The sequence below is a fragment of the Magallana gigas genome, chromosome 9 (assembly GCF_963853765.1).
Source record: "Magallana gigas chromosome 9, xbMagGiga1.1, whole genome shotgun sequence".
Lineage (NCBI taxonomy): Eukaryota > Metazoa > Mollusca > Bivalvia > Ostreida > Ostreidae > Magallana > Magallana gigas.
The window spans coordinates 5,294,174-5,316,106 of NC_088861.1; the positions used below are offsets into that span (position 1 = coordinate 5,294,174).

Below are 21,933 nucleotides of genomic sequence, written 5' to 3' on the forward strand. Positions count from 1 at the left end.
TTCTGTATATCAAGTATTAAAAATATTTTAAGCTAGTGTATAAATCAAATCAGATTTAATTGCAAATTTGTCTTAACTTGAATGTGTTTTTATTATTGTAGCTAAGAACCAAGTATCAATAATATATTTTGACTTTAAAAAGAGAATCACAAATTAAGATTGTGAGTTTAATCGGCTTCGATTTTCAGTAACATTTGCATTCAATATTAATGCACCTACCAGTACATACATCGTAAGTCATAAAAATATTTTATACTGTTCATATATAAATTACAGCCAAAAAATAGTAGCTGTTTTCTCGGGAAACATACGTGTTGAGTCACGTTATGTCCGCCGTCACGTTATGTCCGCCGTCACGATATGTCCGCCACTTTTTTGAAAAAATCGTCACGTTATGTCCGCCATCACGAAATGTCCGCCACTTTTTTGAAAAAATCGTCACGTTATGTCCGCCATCAGGAAATGTCCGCCACCTTTTTGAATAAATCGTCACGTTATGTCCGCCATCACGAAATGTGCGCCACTTTTTTCGAAAAAAATCATCGTTATGTCCGCCTTTACAAAAATTCCGTATATTCCCCCAAAAGTCATTACCATATGTCCGCCGCCTTCAAATTTCAGAGAAATTGTATTAAATGCATGCACGTCGCTAAAAATGTCAGCATTGTTTTTGGAAAATGTATGGGCTAATGTCCGCCACCAGTTTTGAACACACTACTCTCTCTATTATTTCTAAATATAATATTTGCTATCCCATTGTGTTATATTATGTTTGCCATTTATTGATCTGAAATTATTTTCAGAATGAGAATTATATGCATGTATACACTTTATTTTATAATTTACATTGATCGTATTAAACAATATACATAAATGTACACACTATCTCATAACGTTGAAACGTATGTCCGTCAAAAATTCAGAAAGATCGTATCATGTCCGACGCGAAAATTTATTGCATAATGTCTGCACATAGTAATGCACGTTCAAATCGTAAGTCGGAACATTATGCACGCCGCATTATATAGACTATTAGTTCGTTTAACGCACACGATGCACACGCTTAAAAATTGTGAAAAATCTGGACAAAATGTCCGCAAACAGGAATGCATGTTTAAACCTTATGTCCGACATTATTTAGTGCACTCCAATTTTCTAAATGTCGCTTTATAATGTCCGCCGCTTTAACTTTTGGAGAAAACGTATTCTGTCCTCGCTAAAATCTGTGAAAAATTATGCATGTCTGCAAACAGGAAATGTGTCGCACCATTATGTCTGCCAATAAAAAAAATGATCACTTGTTTCTTTAAAAAGTCGTAAATTTTTGTTTGTCGCCTATAAATTGAAAAAAAAAATCGTTTGAATGCCCACGTTATAAATTGTGGTATAATGTCCGCCATCATGAATGCATGTTTAAACCATAAGTCGTTATGTCCGACATAAAAAAGTGTTATCCTATTTTTAAAGTTACGCCGCATTAACTTTTGAAGAAATCATAAATGATTATGACCACGCTAAAAATTGTGGTATAATGTCCGCCGACTGTAATGTATGTCATAGCATTATATAAGCAATTTCAAATATTCACATTTTTTCCAAAAGTCGTAATATTATGTCCGCCGTTATATTTTTATTGGGATTATATAATGACAAAGCTAACATTGAAAAAAAAAATGGCATAACATCCCTAACACAAATGTATGTTTCAATCGTAAGTCGTAACACTATATCCGCCATTTAAAAAGTGCTATTTTTTAATCGTCGTAACATTATGTCCGCCACTGAAATTTTAAAGAAATCGTATTATGACCACGCTAAACATTGTGAACGTTGTTCAAAATGTCCGCCTACCTAATTGTATGTCGAAACCTAATGTCCGCAATTAAAAAAGGTTGCCTTGTTTCTAAAAGTCTTTACATTATGTACGCTGCGCATTTAAAATTTAAAGAAATCGTATTATGCCCACGCTGAATATTGTGAAAGAACGTGACAAAATGTCTGCCAACAGGAATGTACGTTTAAATAAATATTACTAATAGTTATAAGGATAAATATATGACCAAATCTGTATTACGTCGTACATGGACCTGATGGCAGACGTTGGTGTCTTAAATGTTATGAAATGATTTTTTTGTTTTTATTAGGAATTCGAGATTTTGTAACTTGATGGGTGTGCCATTTTTGGCCGTTGTCAGACATGTTCTGATTGCTGTTAAGAGGTAGCTTTTCGAAAAATCTTTATCTTTTAATCTTAAAGTAAAAATAAACACATTACAAAGCCGACAAATTTAATTTTAAAACACGATCAGTTTTTTTAAGAGTACCTTCATCAGTGCGGACATAATGTGACGCTCTTGTTGATTAAAATTAATGGCGAGTATGTTCAGTGCGGACATAATGTGACGCTCTTATTGATTAAAATTATTGGCAAATATGTTCAGTGACGGTGGACATAAAGATTATTTATGTTTAAGATAGACGAATATTTCGTAACATCGAACTTTAAATGGCGATTAAAAGTAAAAATAATGAAATTTATAAGGAGGCGGACATAATGTGACGATGTTAAAAAAAAGTGGCGGACATTTCGTGATGGCGGACATAACGTGACGATTTTTTCAAAAAAGTGGCGGACATATCGTGACGGCGGACATAACGTGACGGCGGACATAACGTGACTCAACACATACGTTTTCCTGAATAATTTATGAAGGTAAAGTTATTTCTAAATGTGATGTTAACTTGTCCAGGGTAAATGTTGTAGAAAAGAAAATATAATGCAAAATTGTAAAATGCAACTTATGAATGTAATATGAAGGCCTTTGATTACATGTAACATGAATATGTTTTGAATGTTTTGTGAAAGGTATGTCAAGAAGAGAAAGGCACCTTGTTTTTCATATACGTTATTTAAAGTAGATGTATATCTCACCTTAGATGATAAATTTGAAACGCAAATATTCGAACTAGTCCCGTATTTACAACGGCGTAGCGCTAAGTCTGGGCGTAAGACCCTTTATGAACCGAGCCCCAAGGGCCCGTTTCTCAAAAAGGCGTAAATCTGGGCCTAAGTTAGTCCAACTAACCATGCTAACGAAGTTACGCCAATATGAAAGAGGCGTAAGTGTCGAAGAACTTAGACATCGCCGCTGAGCACTAAGCATGCGCATATCGTATTTTGTTTTGCTTTGAGGCTATGATCAATTTTCCAATTCATAGTACATGTAGTTCAAGTTCTTTATTCCAAGAGACAAATGTCTCATAGGTTATACATATGAACATATACATATTAAATAAACAGTAAGAAAAACAAAGTGTACATAATCACTTTGGATAATTCACATGGAGAGTTCGTTGCTTGTTTGCATAATATAGATATTTACCTAAATTACACAGTTCTTTAGTATTAGAGGTAGATAATAACTGTATAACTTTATAGACACTTGGTTTTCGGGAGTAGTATTTTTTAATATACTTATCTCTTAAACTACAAAGTGATGGACAAATAAGTAAAAAATGGAACTCATCTTCAATTACATTTAAGTTGCAAGATTCACATTTTCGACAATCACGTGTTAAATTACCATACCTCCCTGTTTCAATCTTTAAGTCATGTGAGGACAACCGTAAGCGTGTAATTAATTTACGATATTTTACATGAATTGGTTTCTTTAGGTAAACTTGTAAACAAAAATGATCAACAACATGTTTATATAATATACATTTTGATGCATTGCTTATATCGTTAACAACTTTTTGTTTAAAGACATCACACATTCTATTAAATATAATATCTAAAATAACAGACTCTTTCATAGTACTTTGATATAAATCGGCTAAGCCTAAGATGGACAATTCTTTCCTAATATTTGAAATCCATATGTCATTATTTTTCACCATGTCTTCGTAGCATGCTTTTAAAATACAGTTTTTACTGTTTCTTAATTTAAACCAGTATTTAAAATTTTTTTGTTTCCTGAAAATTTCTAATGGAAATATACCTACTTCATAATAAACTGCACTGTTGCAAGTATTTTTTCTGACACCCAAAACTTTCTTACAAAAAAACCCGAAAGTAGTACCCGAAAGTACGCATGTTATACTTTACCACTGAATGTGCATAGTTCAAGTTGTTCATAACAGTTTATATAAATGAGAGTAGAACAAATGCCTATACACTTCATAACATAATGAAATTTTAGGGAAAAACAGTTGATATGAAAGAGGCATATTTAAAAGGTTTCAGAAACCAAATATATGACAATTAAATGCATGATAGATGATATTGAGACACAATCGTACATATTAATTGAACGAAACAATCCATAGAAATTAACTCCAATGTTCGTGTAAACTTCAAATATTTATAGAATACAGGGACAGGGTACAGTATAGATGTGCCCGCATAAATCTGCAGAATGATAAGTCATGCTTCATATAGATATTTAGACACTTTCAAATGCTGGGATAAGGCTTGATTCTTTTATACCATATCACTATATTATTTATATAAAATAAAATGACCATGAGTTATAAACAGCAACAAACTGAAATCGAAAATATCTACTGCATAAATAACATTACATGAACCTTGTCCATGTCTACAGAAGGAAGAAAAGTTCCATCATTTGTTCCAATATCGAAAGAATGTAGACAATGCCATGCATGGAAACGATTCTTGATTTTCTGCGATTCAAATGATAATAGTTTTGAAAGATATTGTCAACAATTAACAAGACAGGAATAATCAACATTTGAGGCCGGGGTCTCCCCAACTCCCTTTCCTGTTTTTGGTTTAATGGATTGATTGTTTTGTTTTTGGGGGGTTTTTTGGGAGGGGGGGGGGGTTGAAGGTAGTATATACTGTAAGTATAAAGGGAATTATTCGCCCCCGTTTAATTTTCAATCATTCAACCCTCGTTGTCAGCGGGCAAATTTAAGACTTGTTGATTTTTACTGTCTAATATTAAGTAATTTAAGTAACAACTGTGACTTGGCGAATTCACGACAGAGCGAAGCTGTTTGCAAGTGTAGAGGGGCGGAAGTTACACGGGACGAAAATAACCCTTATACAGTATATTGATTAAAATATAGATATAAAAGCAGTCATCTAAGATCGCCCTACCTATCTGAAGAAAGTTATATAAATAAAAGGTTTCTAAAAGTTTAATGGAAAAGGCATCTAAAAATCCCCTACCCCCTCCGGATAAGACATTTTGCATCTTAGCGGTTTTAACAAGTACATTTGAGTTTTACTTTTTTCACTATCTGCTTTGGGTTATTGGGGTGGGGGTGTATACAATTGTTTATATAATAAGTATGACAAATGCAAGCTAGTTAAATGTGTAAATAATTCACACTGTTGTAAAACTGCTAGAACAACGCTTTTGTATTGCAAGTCGACGACTTCGAAATAAAAAAAAACATCCCTTGATATACATACATCTTAAATATGATGAAACAAAACTATCATGAACTCCAGTAAATAAAGATCAATTCAGGTAAATGATAAAAATAAATAGCACATATGCATATGCACGAAGATCATCGATAGTACATGTAAACCATACCTATTTAAAAGAATTACAATCGATGTTTAATATGAAGGCAATTGATCACTTAATCCTAGAATTAATAAGATTAATGAATTTGATTTTCAAAAATTCTAGGTGTGCATGCGAAATTTTAGAATCTTCGAAAATCTTGAAAAACGCTTGTCAATAGATGTAAAATTGATGTAACAAACAAAAATTAATTGTATATAACTGCGAGTTCATAAACAAAATTACATGTAGCTTTCATGCGGTTTTATAAAAATACATGTACTACATGTAGGAGTAAAAGAAATGAAAATGAGAATACATATGTGTTGTAAAGTTATAAGTTATATAGGTAAAGAACATACAACCACACACAAGGACAAATTACAACTGTAAACGTTTTGCGTTGCTCGTATTCAAAGGAGTATTCTCAATATTTTGAAATCAGTTTCGTTTCATAGGTTCAAATTTGATTAGAAACATTAGAACTATTTTAACAAGAGCTTGGACTTTGAGTAGTTGTGTCAAACTGCAATGTGACGTAGGCCAGTCTATTACATCGCTGGCTACGCAGCCATGGCTCTTTGAAGTCGACACAATTTGTCTGGCTTTTAAGCTAAAACTACACAACTGTGTATATTTCACTTGAAGTCAGCGTCATTTTTAACTTGTTTTGACGCAAGAAATAGAAAGCTACATCCTACCGAAAGTCCAAGGCCTTGTTAAAATGGTTCTAAATTCTAGTCTATATGCTTACTGAGTATTGATTTAAAAATCAATAATCTATTCGTACTTATGTATACGTCTATCTTGTTGGGGAATACATGTTTAATTTAGAATTATAGCATCTTTTTAATTATTGTGTTTATATCATTTATCGGGGTATACCCATCTTTAATTCTTCATACTTAAATTAGATTTCATTAACGAGTAGTAATGTATATTACACGCGTTTTAAATAAGGTAAGCCCATTACTTAATTATCAAATTGATTTAATCTTAATTTATTTAGAAATAGGAACAGTTATCGAACAATAGGTATTTTTGAAAGTTATACGTATATGTACAAATATTTCAATAAATGAGAATGTTTACCCTTAATAACACGTAAAACAAACCAAAAATTAAAATTCTCTGTTTATTTTGCCTTAAAAACAAAACACTCGCCATTTTTGTGCACAGACTAAGGACTTACGCCTACCCAATAGAAGGCGTAGACTTAAACCCAAATTTACTCCCGACTAAGTTTCCGCCTTTTTGTGAAACGCAACTTGGTCCTCTTTTGAGGTTTAGTCCCTGATTTAGTCCGGACTAAGCTTACGCCTGGACGTAGGCCTTTTTGAGAAACGGGCCCGGGTGCTGTTTCTGTCTGCCAAATGGTTTGTCGGATATCAGTTAAAAGTTTAGGTATTGGCACTTACCCAGCTTTCATCATTTCTGCACAAACGTGGTCGATCCCTGGGGGTTTCCAGTTCTTAAGAGATTGATGGCCTGTTTTACTTCTTCAGCTGTCGGTACCTGTCGTGATTTCAGCAATGATGTGAAGAACAAACGTATTCAGACAGCATCGGACTTTGGCGTGGCAGGCCATCGGACTTTAGCACAGACAATCGGACTTTGGCGTGTCCATCGGACTTTAGAGTCGATAGACAGACAGACAGATACTAGTATTAGCTTTGTAAAGTTAAAGTCTACATTCAAAACGACTAGTTAGGTCTTTCCACCTTTCAGGTGAAAGACCTCTTGTTTTCTTTATGGTTTTTTTTCTTCTTCTTCTTTTTTTCTATTTAGCTCGGGGTGGCTTTTTTATTATTAGAGTTATCCCAACAATTTAAACTTTATGTAATTGCTCATTAAAAGTTATGGTACCAATTGACCCTGTGTCAAAGAACACCCAGAACTTACAGAGTTATTGCCCTTTGAGAAGAAAATGCTTGTTATCGCTACTCCTCTGAAACCATAAGAGATACGGATTTGGAACTTTTACCAATGTCTTCATTACACTTAGATGGTTCTTCAATCTATTCATACCAAAAGGATTTGAGGCCCCCTTGTAGTAGTTATTGCCCCTGAAAGTATTTAAATTTCCATAAAATCACTTCCAACTTTTTTATTATTTATCATAGAGACTTCGGACCACTTGGGATGGAAGAGTCTACCTTGGCCGAACAAAATGACATAAAGGTCAAAGGTCAAGGTCATTTGAGAAGCTGTTAATTAACGAGTTTTTATATCTCTTTTGTTTAGGGTGGTAGAGAAAAACATTTTTATGGATGTAGTAGGACATCTTAAGACATTTTAAAATATAGCCCCTTGGCTCATACCTTTGAATAATTACAGAGTTATAGCCCCTATTGTACGAAATGCTTGTTATCGCTACTCCTCTGAAACCATAAGAGATGAAGACTTGGAACTTTTACCAATGTATTCAGTATACTTAGAGGGTTCTTCAATCTATATTCATACCGAAAGGATCTGAGGCCCTCTTCTAGTAGTTATTCCCCCTGAAAGTTTTTAATTTTCTATAAAATCATTTCCAACTTTTTTATTATTTGTCGTACAGACTTCGGACCACTTGGAATAGAAGCGTCTACCTTGGCCAAACAAAATGACATAAAGGTCAAAGGTCAACGTCATTTAGAAGTCTTTTAATTAATGAATTTTCATATCATTTGAAATACAGAATTATAGTAAGGGTTTCAATAGCTTGCTGGATTGCGCAATAAGGTATTCAATTGGGTCAGCCAGGTATCACATCAAGTCCTGTGGTTACTCAGGTGGAACTTGTTATTCATTTTGTACAAAGACAGCTAGCCTGTAGAACACTCTCTTCTATTGTTAGCTTTACTGTTTATACGATTGTGTAAAGAATATTCACTTGGCTCAGTTTTGTTCATAGTAAGTGGAAAAAAATTCAGAAAAGTAATTAGATAAATCTTTACCGTTATATACAACATGGAATTTAAAAAAAAAATGGCTTGATAATAATAAAAATAAAAAATCTCTTCTAAAACCATTTATCAATTAATGGCCTTGTGGTTTTCCCATTTTATAGTACAACATATATCATAGGTATAGTAATGTTTTGTAAATCTTATAGAGCAATCTAGCAATTCATTAAAATATTAGGTGGAAAGACCTCTAATTGTTCTCGAACAATTAGCCTACTAGTTTTTCCTTTGTACGGTGCATATTTTTCTAAAGCAGTGAAAGGCATTTATTAGTTTAAGGTGGCTCTATACACCAGTTTTTGATGACGCAGTACGCAAAAAAGTAAATCTGGAAGCATGCAATTCTGGTACTGGCTGATTTAAACTGAGGCAAATTGTATGGGGGTCGCTCTTTTGAAAAAATGTTAAATGAATAGATTTAATTTGATAATTAGAAAATTCACATTAACATGTAAGGTGGTATATGTCACCTTTATGTGGTGTCGTATTATTTATGGAAATAATCAATAAAATCAAATATAATTTTATAAATACTTTCTTTCCCATTATGGTCATCTTATAGCGTAGCGCAGTGGGTTAGAGGGTTTAAAAAACGTAGCTCGCGGGTTTGCTGACGTCACAATAGGAATCGATGTAAAGAGTCGACCGTCATAGTAAACTCATAATTTTTTTTTAAAATGACAAATGAGATATTTAGAAGTATAAAAGATAATATCTTAAAAAGCTTATATATGCGGTTTATGACTGTTTATACAGAGATTTATAATATCAAGTGCTGAAAATTTAAAGATGTCACATACATTGTCACATTTTGTTCTATAAAGATAAAGAATGAGTTTGCGTTAGAACTCTTCCATTTAAAGTCATGTTTTAAAATAGAATGAATGCATTAACTTCGCTTTTTTTTACAATTATAATTTCCGTAATTATCTGTACTACCGATTAAATTCTTAAATTTCTTTTGACTTGAGATAACTGTTTTATTCGATTACTTACTTATAATGTCAGTTGTTGCCTAGCATTTTATTTTTGCATTGATTGACTCAGAGTTTCATAAAAACAAAAATAGCAATTTTCTGTATCTTTACAGCCTTACATTAACTGCATTTGATAACATTCACAATAATGTCTAATAAGCATTTACATGTTCTAAAATGTGTTAAACAGCTAGTCTTGTCAATAAATGCATTCCAGTTTTGGTGTTCTAAGAAGTAAGGAAATGATGACGTCAGGCTAACGTCGTAATGAAAATATAAGGTTTTGAGAAAACTTTTAAATCTTTAAAGTTTTTTTGCCAAAAATTGGCCGAGAACACATACTGATATTTTTTCATGAATTGATTCATAGTTATCTCCTCTGTTTTTGTGTTGAGTATGATTAATTTCGTCTGAATCGTTTAAAAGTATGGAGCATAGTTTTGTAATGCGTTTCTCGGTTAAAATGTGCATTTTACTATATATTTCATTGAAATGGCGTTGCTTGATTTTATCAATGACACTGTATTTGAAACACAATAACATTATTACCGCGCAGACGAATCTTAAATAAATTTTAGAAATAAAACTATAAAACCTATGGATCACGTGGACAAATTTTCAAGGTAGGTTTTCTCACAAGCAGGTAAACCCGCGAGCTACCTTTAAGGACCGGCACATCATGAGTTCGAATCCCGCTGGGATTTTAAAATTTTTACCTTGCTTTGAATTTCTCTCTGGTTAGGATACACAGATCGTATGAGTTAATTTTCCCCTTTATTTATTTGACTTAGTTTTGCATTAAAGCGAATATAGTTACTTATATATGCCTAAAATGAAATATGTATGTATTTATCATTCCAACACAATATTTAGGAAATATTCAACTTAAAAATTGAAAAGTCCCCAATGTGTTTGGGCCCTGAGACTAAGGAACGATAACTTCTACCTGAGAAACTTTCATACCAAATAAATTTTTAAAAAATGTTTGGTGTTTATTTGCAATGATTTTCATTCAATTTTTAGGTCACATTTATTAAAATACATTTTCTTATAACATCAAATAGATTTTTCAGATGATTTGTCAACAGAGTAAGAAGATATGAAAAATTATGTTTTGGGGAAATACAAAAAAAAATTGCAATGATAAAATTTTTGAATGTTATGAAGTGTTATATTTTTTTATGTGTCTGAAGGAAATATCCTTCATATGAAAAAAAAAATTCGCTTAATTTCTTAATGGTCAACTTTTTAAAAATTCTTTTACAGAAACACGAAAAAATATTTAATTTTTTTTTTAAATACCTATCTTTTTAATATTTTATAAGTATATGTTTTGTGGTCTTCTATTGAAAATTGTAATAAACACTCGGTGCATGTATAAAGCCTGTATAAAGTCTCCTTAAGCATCAGATTTCTCCATAATTACAGCAAAGGTTATTATAGGATAAAAAGTGTGTATTTCTACTAATCAACTACTGGTTAAAACTAAGTCAAATACAGTCACTCGTCTACAAACAGAAACGTGATCGTATCTACAAAACTTTACATTAATAGAGCAAACACTGAAAAAAAGAACTGTAAGTGCAAAAGTTTTTGTGTAGATTTCTCAGTAATGACAAAATGTAAATTTACTACAAACTGTTAATATTCTATTAAATTAAGCTTTTAGTTTATGAAGATAATTCAAAGTTTTAAAAAATTGTTTCATTTGACCTTTCAACTAAATATACATGTACATTGTATCTTACTTTATCTCACACTCTAGATAACTCGAAAGATTGAATTTTGGATCAGAATTTTCATGGTATTTGTGTAAACATTTGAAAGTTCTTAAATACAGGAGCGCAAGTACAATGGAGGTACATTTTTCTCCTTCAGCTAGTCAGTGTATTGCATCAAATTTTTTTTAAAAAGATGCAAAATACAGAAAGCCCTTCCTACTATACTCCCCCTCACTCCGTTTGTCCCAATATACGCTTCGCGTCGGTTGACAATGGTTTTCTCGGGGTGTCATTTTCAACTGTTATCCTCCCAAACAGGCACTATTTATTTTGTTATACAGAATGTCTTAATTTTAAAGAAAACATCACTGCTTCTAGATAGGAATAACGTGAATTCTAAGGCGAACCGTACGCGCATGATTTTCGCGCATGTAACAATTCGTAATGTGACCCGTTGCTAAGTGCGTTGCTTACGCTGAGGGTAATAGAACAGATTATCAACTGCGTCTAAACCAATCAGATTTCAGTATTTAACATGAAAGTACAACAAAACACAATACATGTATATTGCATCTTCACTTAGTATAAATAATCCTCAATTTCGTATTCGAAATTTTCCTCAATGCACACAACAGATGAAGTGAAATCAGTATGCCATCGTTTACGCCCCAGTCTTTCAGTATAAAATTTATCAAAACTAAGTTAAATCGTAAATTGGTAGGTTTTATGTCAGTTTACTTTGAGCATCGTTTCTTCATAGGTAGGCAATTATGCACATTGAAGATCCCTACATCCGTCCCACGTGAAGTTATATATATATATATATATATATATATATATATATATATATATATATATATATATATATATATATATATATATATATATATATATCCTTCAAGTCATTTAAATGGCGCTAAAATGTCCAATCTGTATGACGCAAGAACTCATTAAAGTACACAATGACATGTGTTTATAACTTGTTCAGATAAATAGAGCTTCATAAATAATAAAAGAAGGACATTTTGCTACATATTTGTGATACAATATGCATTTGAATTGATAAATCAGGTAAATATCGGTATCTCGAACATGGGATATCTCGAATACCCCGGTTATGTCGAAGTCGGCCGCCGGCCCGGCCGTTTTCCCTATATATATGATTTAAAAAACTACTGATATCTCGAATACGGTTATCTTGAATACCCCGCTTATGTCGAAGTATGTTTACGGTCCCAATAACAAATTTTACCTGGGTTATCTCGAAGTGAAGTCAATTTTCCGGTCTGCTAATCGCACCCCGCATGTCGTGTCCTCGTTATTCTCGCCCGCGGTAATTCACACCTTTTCTCAAGACTGATAGTCTATTAACTCCACGCTTAGCCAGTGCAGCTATCGATGACACGGTAATTGTTATAACAGCTTGGGTATATACTCCGGTGATTGATAAAACAAACAAGTTCACAGCTCCCAAAAGTAAGCACCCCTAACATTACCGATAATATGAATAATTATGCACGCTACTTATAAAGCAAACAAGTTCACGGTCACTCAATTACCAAATAGCGCAGCGTAAATTATCGTATACATGTAATCGATATCGATGCATGATCAAAGTGAACTTCTACTTAATGAATAATATACCAAAAATATATTTAATAACACACACTAAATCATGATAAATTACCAACGCGCTGATACAAATATAACAAATTTTATTTCTAATGTGAACAAAAACTAAACAATTAACACATTTGTCTTTGGCTATAAAAGATGGTACAGAATTCTGTACATCATTCAACAACATGTCTCAACATAGCAAAGACAAGCTCCCCACTCCCGAGCGGAAGCGCAAGCTAAAGACCCACACCATTGAAACAAAGTTTCAAGCCATTGCCGATGTCGAAAGAAGTATAGAAAGTAAAGCGGTCATCGCCAAGAAATACGAGATCCCCCCAACAGCCTGTCAACGTGGATAAAGAATGCCCAAAAGATCAAAGAAGCATATGAGCAGAGCACCTTCGGACCCCAGAGGAAGAAAATGAGGACAGCAGCCTACAAAGATCCAGAAGAAGCCGTCCTCCAGTGGTTCAGGACAGCCAGGGACCAGAACGTGCCAGTCTCCGGGCCCCTACTCATCGCCAAAGCGCAGGAGTTCGCTTCTCAGCTTGGTGATGATTTTAAGTGTACTACTGGGTGGCTGGAGCGCTTCAAGGAGCGTCACAGCATCACCTTTAAGCGTTGCCGATGGTACTGATGCTATGAAAGCTTGGGCCTCAAGCCTTCAGACCATCTTGGCGGAATACAGTCCCAGTGACATCTTCAATGCAGATGAAACTGGGTTGTTTTTCCGTCTTCTCCCCGATAAAACTCTCGAGTTTAAAGGGGTAGATTGTCACGGCGGTAAGAACAGTAAAGAGCGTGTTACTGTTATGGTGTGTTCAAACATGTCAGGTAATGAAAAACTGCCACTTCTCGTAATCGGGAAGTCAAAGAAGCCGCGATGCTTTAAAGGCATCAAAACCCTACCGACAGCATACGAAGCCAACAAGAAAGCTTGGATCACGTCTGAGCTCTTCACCGCATGGCTGAAGCAGCTTGACCGCCGCTTCCAGAGACAGAAAAGAGAAGTCGCCATGATCGTTGACAACTGCCCCGCCCACCCCAAGGTTAAAGACTTGAAAGCCATCACCCTGTTCTTCCTGCCGCCGAATACCACCAGCAAGACCCAGCCTATGGACCAGGGCATCATCCAGAATTTGAAGATCCACTACCGAAAGCTCGTCATCATGAAGCAGCTAAAGTCCATCGAAAGAAACAAAGAACTACAGATAACAGTACTCGACGCATTACGGATGCTATACCAAGCCTGGGACAGAGTCACAGAGAAGACCATCAAAAACTGCTTCCGTCACGCCAACTTCGTAAGTGCCGCCACCAATGAGCATGCAGATTCCCCTGACAGCGATGAGGAAGATCCAGAAGATGACATCCCCCTAGCCGCCCTCCGCCTTCGTGTGCCGTTTGATGACTACGCCCAGATCGACGAGACAGTGATAACGACAGAAGCAGTCTCAGATAAAGACATCGTGGACAACATCATCGCAGCTAGACACAAAGAAGCAGAAGAAGAAGTATCAGAACCCACGGAGCCACCAAAGAAGAAGCCTACTCTACAGAAAGTCGACGCCGCCCTCGAAGTAATTCAAGACTGGATCGAGATGACAGAAGACACAGAGGACCTGCTTCCCAGCTATCAGAAGATACATCGACGAGTGACTTCAGCACAAGTACGTGCATCTGTTTTAGTACAGAGTACCCTCACGCGCTCCTCAGTGACTGTGCCAATGATCGCGATGTGAATTAAAGACTGACAATGTTCCATAATATCATCATGTGTGTTATGTGATTTGACAATCGTGTGAACGTGATTTATTTATATTCTGAAAAGTTGTATACATGTACATTATGCTTGTATGTTTGATTAACTGTTATTTAAAATAATTGTAACGTTTCATATAAATTCTTATTTAAGTGTATATGTGCAATGTCTATAAATGTCTATAAATAAAACATCGTTTCAATATTCCGTCTTTTTTTTCCGTTCATACCGGTTCTCAAATTATAGTGCATATAAGAACTTCCTGTGTTAACATGTCAGGACAAAAACAACAAGAGGCCCATGGGCCACATCGCTCACCTGAGGAACAATAGGTATGATAAAATCAGCTCAATGGAGTCATAATACAAACTATCTGGACAATGTACAATAATTCATGTAAATCCTGTATAAATAAAATCCATTTTCCCCTGGATATTCTTATGTTTATAATCATTAGTCCTTTTTCTAACAGGATGATTTTATAGCCATATCATATGTTGAGTATTGCAGTTCTAAAAAAGATCCGTAACAATATTTTATATATGGGATATAAACGTACATCAAACTCTGAACCTTCTCGTGAGGCCAAAGAATTGTCCTGGGGCCAAAATCTTAACAATTATAAAGAATCATCTGGCTGATTAGTTTTTAAAGATTTGCCCTATATATTCCTTTGTTAAACTTTGACACCCCCCCCCCCCATTGTGGCCCCACCCTACCCCTAGGGATCATTATTTTCACAACTTTGAATCTACACTACCTGAGGATGCTTTCACACAAGTTTCAGCTTTCCTGGCTGATTAGTTTCTGAGAAGAAGATTTTTAAAGAATAACTCTGTTTATTCCTATGTAAAACATCGACCTCCCATTGTGGCCCAAACTTACCCCCAGGGGTCATGATTTTCACAAATTTGAATCAACACTACCTGAGGATGCTTCCACACAAGTTTTAGCTTTCCTGGCTAATTAGTTTCTGAGAAGAAGATTTTTAAAGATTTACTGTATATAATCATATGTTAAAATTCGATCCCCCATTGTGGCCCCACCCTACCCCCGGGGGTCATGATTTTCACATCTTTGAATTTACACTACCTGAGGATGCATCCACACAAGTGTCAGCTTTCCTGGCTGAATAGTTTCTGAGAAGAAGATTTTTAAAGATTTACTGTGGATTCCTATGTAAAACGTCGATCCCCCATTGTGGCCCCACCCTACCCCTGGGGGTCATGATTTTCACAAATTTGAATCTTCACTACCTAAGGATGCATCCACACAAGTGTCAGCTTTCCTGGCCGATTAGTTTCTGAGAAGAAGATTTTTAAAGATTTACTTTTTATATTCATATGTTAAACTTCGACCCTCCATTGTGGCCCCACCCTACCCCCAGGGGTCATGTTTTTCACATCTTTGAATCTACACTACCTGAGGATGCTTCCACACAAGTTTCAGCTTTCCTGGCCGATTAGTTTCTGAGAAGAAGATTTCTAAAGATTTAATCTATATATTCACTTGTTAAACTTCGACCCCCCCCCCCCCCATTGTGGCCCCATCCTCAGGTGAGCTAAAAAGGTTAAGTTTACAATTCAATAAGAACAGATTTTGAAAATTTTCGTAATAAATATTGACAATTTTTTTTTTACTTTTTTAATCTTTAGCTTTTAAGATCTGTGTACAAACATAGAATTGTGGGCAAATCTCTGTATCTTGCTTATAATTCGAAGCTTAACACTCAAATATGGTTAGTAAATAGAAATTGTAAACAATTAAACACAAGAAACATGCACTACATGTATAATGAATTATATATATACATGTATATACCTACATATTTCCGTAAGCGATATCAAACTCTATTTAAACTGAATAAACTAGAGAAAATGTCGAGCATCTCAACAAAACCTATTGCATTAATCTACCATTACGCAAAAGATAATGCCGAATTACCGATAGAATGAATTGTATTTCAGTACCCTTACATCAGATTTTGCTTAATTTGCGCAGGTAAACAGTTAACGTAACTGTTTGATTTACCGAAGTCTCTGTTTGATTTGATACGTAAAAATCACGAAATACAGACGATAGTTTCCAGGTTACAAAGCATAAATAATGAAAACGAAACGAAAATCAGAACAAGCTAACACCAACGTCATGTGTGAAAACTGTCAACGCATTGAAATATTTAGCCTCAATTTACTTCACAAAATCGGCACCAATATATTTTTCATGTTTCAAAATTTCCCTTCATACGCGAACTGTTGCACAACAAGCAAATTCATCATAGTCAGATCGACCCTTTTTCGTATAATGTCATGGCTGCTTTAAACAAAGAAGCTCGTTTTAGAAGTATGGAATACGAGTCTGGGTAAAATGGGTATGCAAACCCGGGCCGTGGCAAAATAAATGCCGGGGCAGATCGGCAATCGTCAATTCCAAATACGCATTATTTTGCAGCAATATCTACAGCGAATACAAATATACTAGTCCATCAAATATCCTGAAATTTTAATGAGATTGGCAGATTAATAACTGCCGATCTTTTGTTTTGCCCAGGCCAAGTCTTGCCTACCCATTTAATCGGATGCCGAGCCCGATGCTATTAAACTGATTGAAACACGCCTTTCCTTTATTATTATTTTCGTAATAACTTAGATTTGAAACAAAATTACCCCTTAATTTTTGCAATTTATATTTTCCTTCCCATAAGGATAATTTATGCCAAACTACGTTGAATTTGCCTCGGTAGTTCTTGAGAAGAAGATTTTTAAAATGCACCCCCCTTTTTCTACAGTTTCAAGGTTTTCTCCGCTTTGAATACAGATCGGACTTTTATTTTTGCAATTTATATTTGCCCTCCCATAAGGATGTTTTGTGCCAAATTTGGTTGAAATTGGATAAGCAGTTTTAGAGAAGAAGTTCAAAATGTAAAAAGTTTACAGACGGACAGACAGACGGACGGACAGACGGACAGACGGACGACGGACAAAATGTGATCAGAATAGCTCACTTGAGCTTTCAGCTCAGGTGAGCTAAAAACGCTAATGGAGTCGAAGAATTTCGACTTCGGATATCTCGAACACCCGGATATCTCGTAGTTTTTCCGTTGTCCCCCGAACTTCGAGATATCGATATTTAACTATTTAACAATAATATGGAAACCCCACGGAAAAGAAACACCTTATCTCCGGACGCTAAATACAAACTATATAGTTATGGCTATTGATGAAAGAACAAAGCCTAAATTCGAAATAGCTAAGGATTTTGAGATTATCGCGTGTACACTTACGATGATATACAAGCAGCGTTCAGCAATATTTGAAGCGTTTGAGTGTGGTGATTTTTCTCTAACGTTTTTCTAAAACGTAAAAGAATGCGATCCGAGATTAAAATGAGGTTTAAGATAGTAATAAAACGAAACTTACAAAACTTTCGGATATAATTTTAAACAAACTTTCAAGGACTAATGTTCAATGTAATCCGTTTATTGTAATAGATAAATGATGCTCTAATAATTTGTTCAGGTTTGGTTTTCTATGCTTACATCGGGATTGAACCTTCAAAAATGGCGGCTTCACGTCAGTCAATTTCGCTTATATTGAAATACGGATATATTGAAATAATTTGCATGGTCCCCTGAATTTCAATATATCCGGAGTAGGCTGTGTGTGTGTGTGTGTGTGTGTGTATATATATATATATATATATATATATATATATATATATATATATATATATATATATATATATATATATATATATATATTTAGGTGTTTCAAGTAATGCCGATCGAATGAGTTGCCGAGGGTACAATGACGCTACGGATGAAGCCGAGGACCAAGATAGTTTGAACATCCTAACAATATGTGTTTGAACCACAACTGTATATGTTGTATTTTAACAGACATCAAAGATATACGTTACAGCACTGTACATGTCTGATACCAAAAAGACATCAACATTCTATCATCTGTACTACAGAATTCATGGAATTTGGAGGACCTTAAACGAGAACTGCGTCCCGATAAACATCTGAAAGTTTTTTGGGTTTTTTTTTATTTATTGAAAATGAAATTCCATAATTAAATATGATAAAGCCTGTGAAATGTCACAAATTAATATTGTTACATAAAAAGCCAACGTAATGTTAAATACATGTATATATATTGCTACAACATTCTTTTCCATATTATCAAGTTAAGAAACCAAGGAAACAAGATGCCGCGATGCCTAAGAAGATGACCTTCAATGGTCAAATCTAATATACGGCTTTTAAGCTCAGATAATGCATAACATCTAAACAATCTTGAAAACTATACAAATACATCGGACTAGTAAAAGTTTAAAATTACAAAATGATGTTACCTTAATTTAAGTATTTTGTGTATTATCCTGTTCCATTTGTTTACATGTGTGGATCTTCATGAATACTATGAATACTGATGGACTGTAAAGCCTTTAGTGAATAAAGAATGAACCAAAAAAAAACCAATTAATGTTTTGAATGAAGCATTCAATTCTATACTGCCCGGATTCTCTACTACATGTTGCGTTTGTTTTTTAGTTTGTACTCCATGCATTTGGATCGGCGCATTTAATTACACATTATGTACGAAGTATAACATACAGTCTAGCTGTCAATGATACTTCCTGTATCGTTCTCTTTTCATTGATTTATATCTTTTTTACGTACATGTAAACTAATGCGAATTGCAAATGGCATTTAATAGTGCATGTATCTGAATGAATCATCAGACAGTGGAGTAGAACTTATTAATAAGTTCAGATACACGCACTATTAAATGCTATTTGCATTAGTTTACATGTACATTTAAAATATTCAGCTAATTAGCTGTATATTGTGTAATATCAAGTTTCTTCCTTGTTTCCATACACATGCATGCATTTTGTTTCCATCCTCTGGTGATATTTATAGTTCATGCATTGCAAATCACATGGTTTACGGAAATTAATTTTATCATGGATGCAATGAAGTATCAATGTGTTCGTTTCATTTTTCTTCTTTGCAACATAACGTTCTGCAAAACTTACAAGTGCAGAAGGTAAGAAAAGTACAGATTTCAACATGATAATTTTGATACATATTTTAAAAAATAATACAGTGTAACTAACTATTTGAAGAATGAAATCAAATTAGGGAAGTTCCTAGTAAATAAGTAAATGTTAATAGAATTAGATATTTAAATCTATTATAGGCATGAAAAACAGGATAATTGCAAGACCGATTGCGTTTGGATCCAACGTAACAACGAATGCATAGGTCGGCTGCAGTAAATATAATACTTTTCATGAAGAAATATTCTCTGCAAGTTTACCCTAATAAGTATACGAATTCCTGTTCTCATAACCATCCTACACGTAATCAAATTAAAATTGTTGACTGAAGACATAATATCCGAATTGTTTTTGATAGATTGTCCTATTGGTTACTTTGGAAATAACTGTAGCAGTCCATGCAGATATCCAAATTATGGAAAAGAATGCCAACACGATTGCTCTCATTGTGGGAATGAGACGTGCAATTCGACCTTTGGTTGCCCGACAACTGGTACAATCACAAGCATAGGTACACTAGAGCTATGTGTAATGGATGGTACAGTTTACATATTAAAATATGCATTATACATACAATCTTAATTGTACAGCATGATGTATGCTATTTATTTTTTTAATGCTATGTTTGGTATGATTCTTTGTGTACAATAGAACAATTATACTAGAATTGCTTTACAGTAATTCTTATAACATACATGTACCATAATACTACATGTAGATTACCAGAAAAAAAATTCTAGCTTTTGTTTTTCGGCAAAAAGATCTTTTAAATGTAGCCTTTTTATGAAAAAATTGCACTTGTATTCATAGGCAAGATTTTCAAAAACAAAGAATGAAAATTATTAATGGTAACAATATGAATCGGTTATATTTTGCACATATTATAGCTTAAGTTTTAATTCAATTTTTTAGGGGAAAAAGAATCCAAGGGTGATCAGCCTGATACAATAAAACTAGACCCAATCATCATTGGAATAGTGACGTCATCAGGATTCTTTCTAGTTTTGATTTCCTTCGTCATTGTTACAATTCTGAACAGAAAGCGGTTTGTCCGCAAATTGAGAAAGCGCGTACATTATATAGAGTCTGTTATTGAGGATCTTCATGAAAACGGTACTTTACCAAGGCACCAAATATACACACCTAATAATGATGCTACTTATATTAACCAAAATCAGTAGAAGTAGCTTAATTAAGTGTCAATGGCTGGGGAAACACGAAAATTGTTAATTTTGTGAATGCACTCATTTATCATTATTTATAGATCTCTGTGGGTTTTTTTGCCAATGTATAAATGTACAGTGTGTATATGCAATGAAATTATATTGAATTTAATGATTTAAATCATTTGGAAAAAAATGAACTTTATAAATATATTGTTCATATTGTTTACTCTCTTTAATGTGATGGTTTTGTATTCTAATATGTGTATATGCACACTTTTTGTACAAAAATGTCTGAAGACTCAAAAGCCGTGCCCCACATGAGGTGCTAATTTACACAATATCGGAACAAGGCTGGCTTTTGGGCTTGTATTGATGTATAGATACATTTAGCTTTGATAAAGGCATAACGAATTTTGATAGGTGTTAACTGGGACCTACATACTAGTATGAATACATCTCTGGTGTTAAATTTAATAGTTACATGTACTTAAGTCAATTTGTGACTTCTGGGTTCAGATGTAAGTAGATTTAGATCAACATAAAGCCAAGACGCCAGTGAGTCATAAATCATCATCACTATTCGCAAGAAGCTTGTCACAGACATTCACTGAAGCACCGTTATTTGCAAGTTTTAGGCACGTGCCAAGCTGTTTACACAGTGAGAGGTTATACACGAGGTGTGGACATGGTGGAAGAGGTGTAAAAACGTTAACTGATATTTGATCGGCCGACAGAAATCGTATCAGATTAACCGACAATGACATTTTTCCAATCAGATTATCCGTAGAAATTACAAAGGCTTATATAGCAAATGGATCGGTGTTTTGATTTTATATCAAAAGGATCAAGAGCAGCATTTTTCTGCTGTAGTGATTTTTTTTAAAAAAATGAATCAAATATGGTAGTAAAATGGTACAGAAAAATAAATTTTGTGGTCAGATAGTCTATCAATTATGATAAGATAAGTGTTTTAAATGCACACTTGTTACTAAAAAAATCTTTTAAATAAAAGATTTTTAAATTCAACTTTATCAGATAATCATATTTTACTGCATGTACATGTATCCAAAAAATAATATGATTGTATACAAAAATATAAATAAATACATCAGAAATAAGTAAGACT

General features: G+C 34.1%; 1 long non-coding RNA gene and 1 pseudogene across 1 annotated transcript in view; both read left to right on the forward strand.

Annotated features, from left to right (window-relative positions):
• The window catches only part of LOC117692166 (uncharacterized), an 82,612-nt gene extending 61,574 nt beyond the window's left edge, over positions 1 to 21,038 (forward strand). The window contains exons 2-4 of the long non-coding RNA XR_010709006.1: positions 19,782 to 19,846; positions 20,000 to 20,152; positions 20,554 to 21,038. This is a non-coding gene — a long non-coding RNA (uncharacterized lncRNA). The remainder of the gene's footprint in view (positions 1 to 19,781; positions 19,847 to 19,999; positions 20,153 to 20,553) is intronic.
• Positions 13,046 to 14,614, forward strand: LOC136271607 (tigger transposable element-derived protein 4-like; annotated as a pseudogene).
• Positions 21,039 to 21,933: the final 895 nt, after the last annotated feature.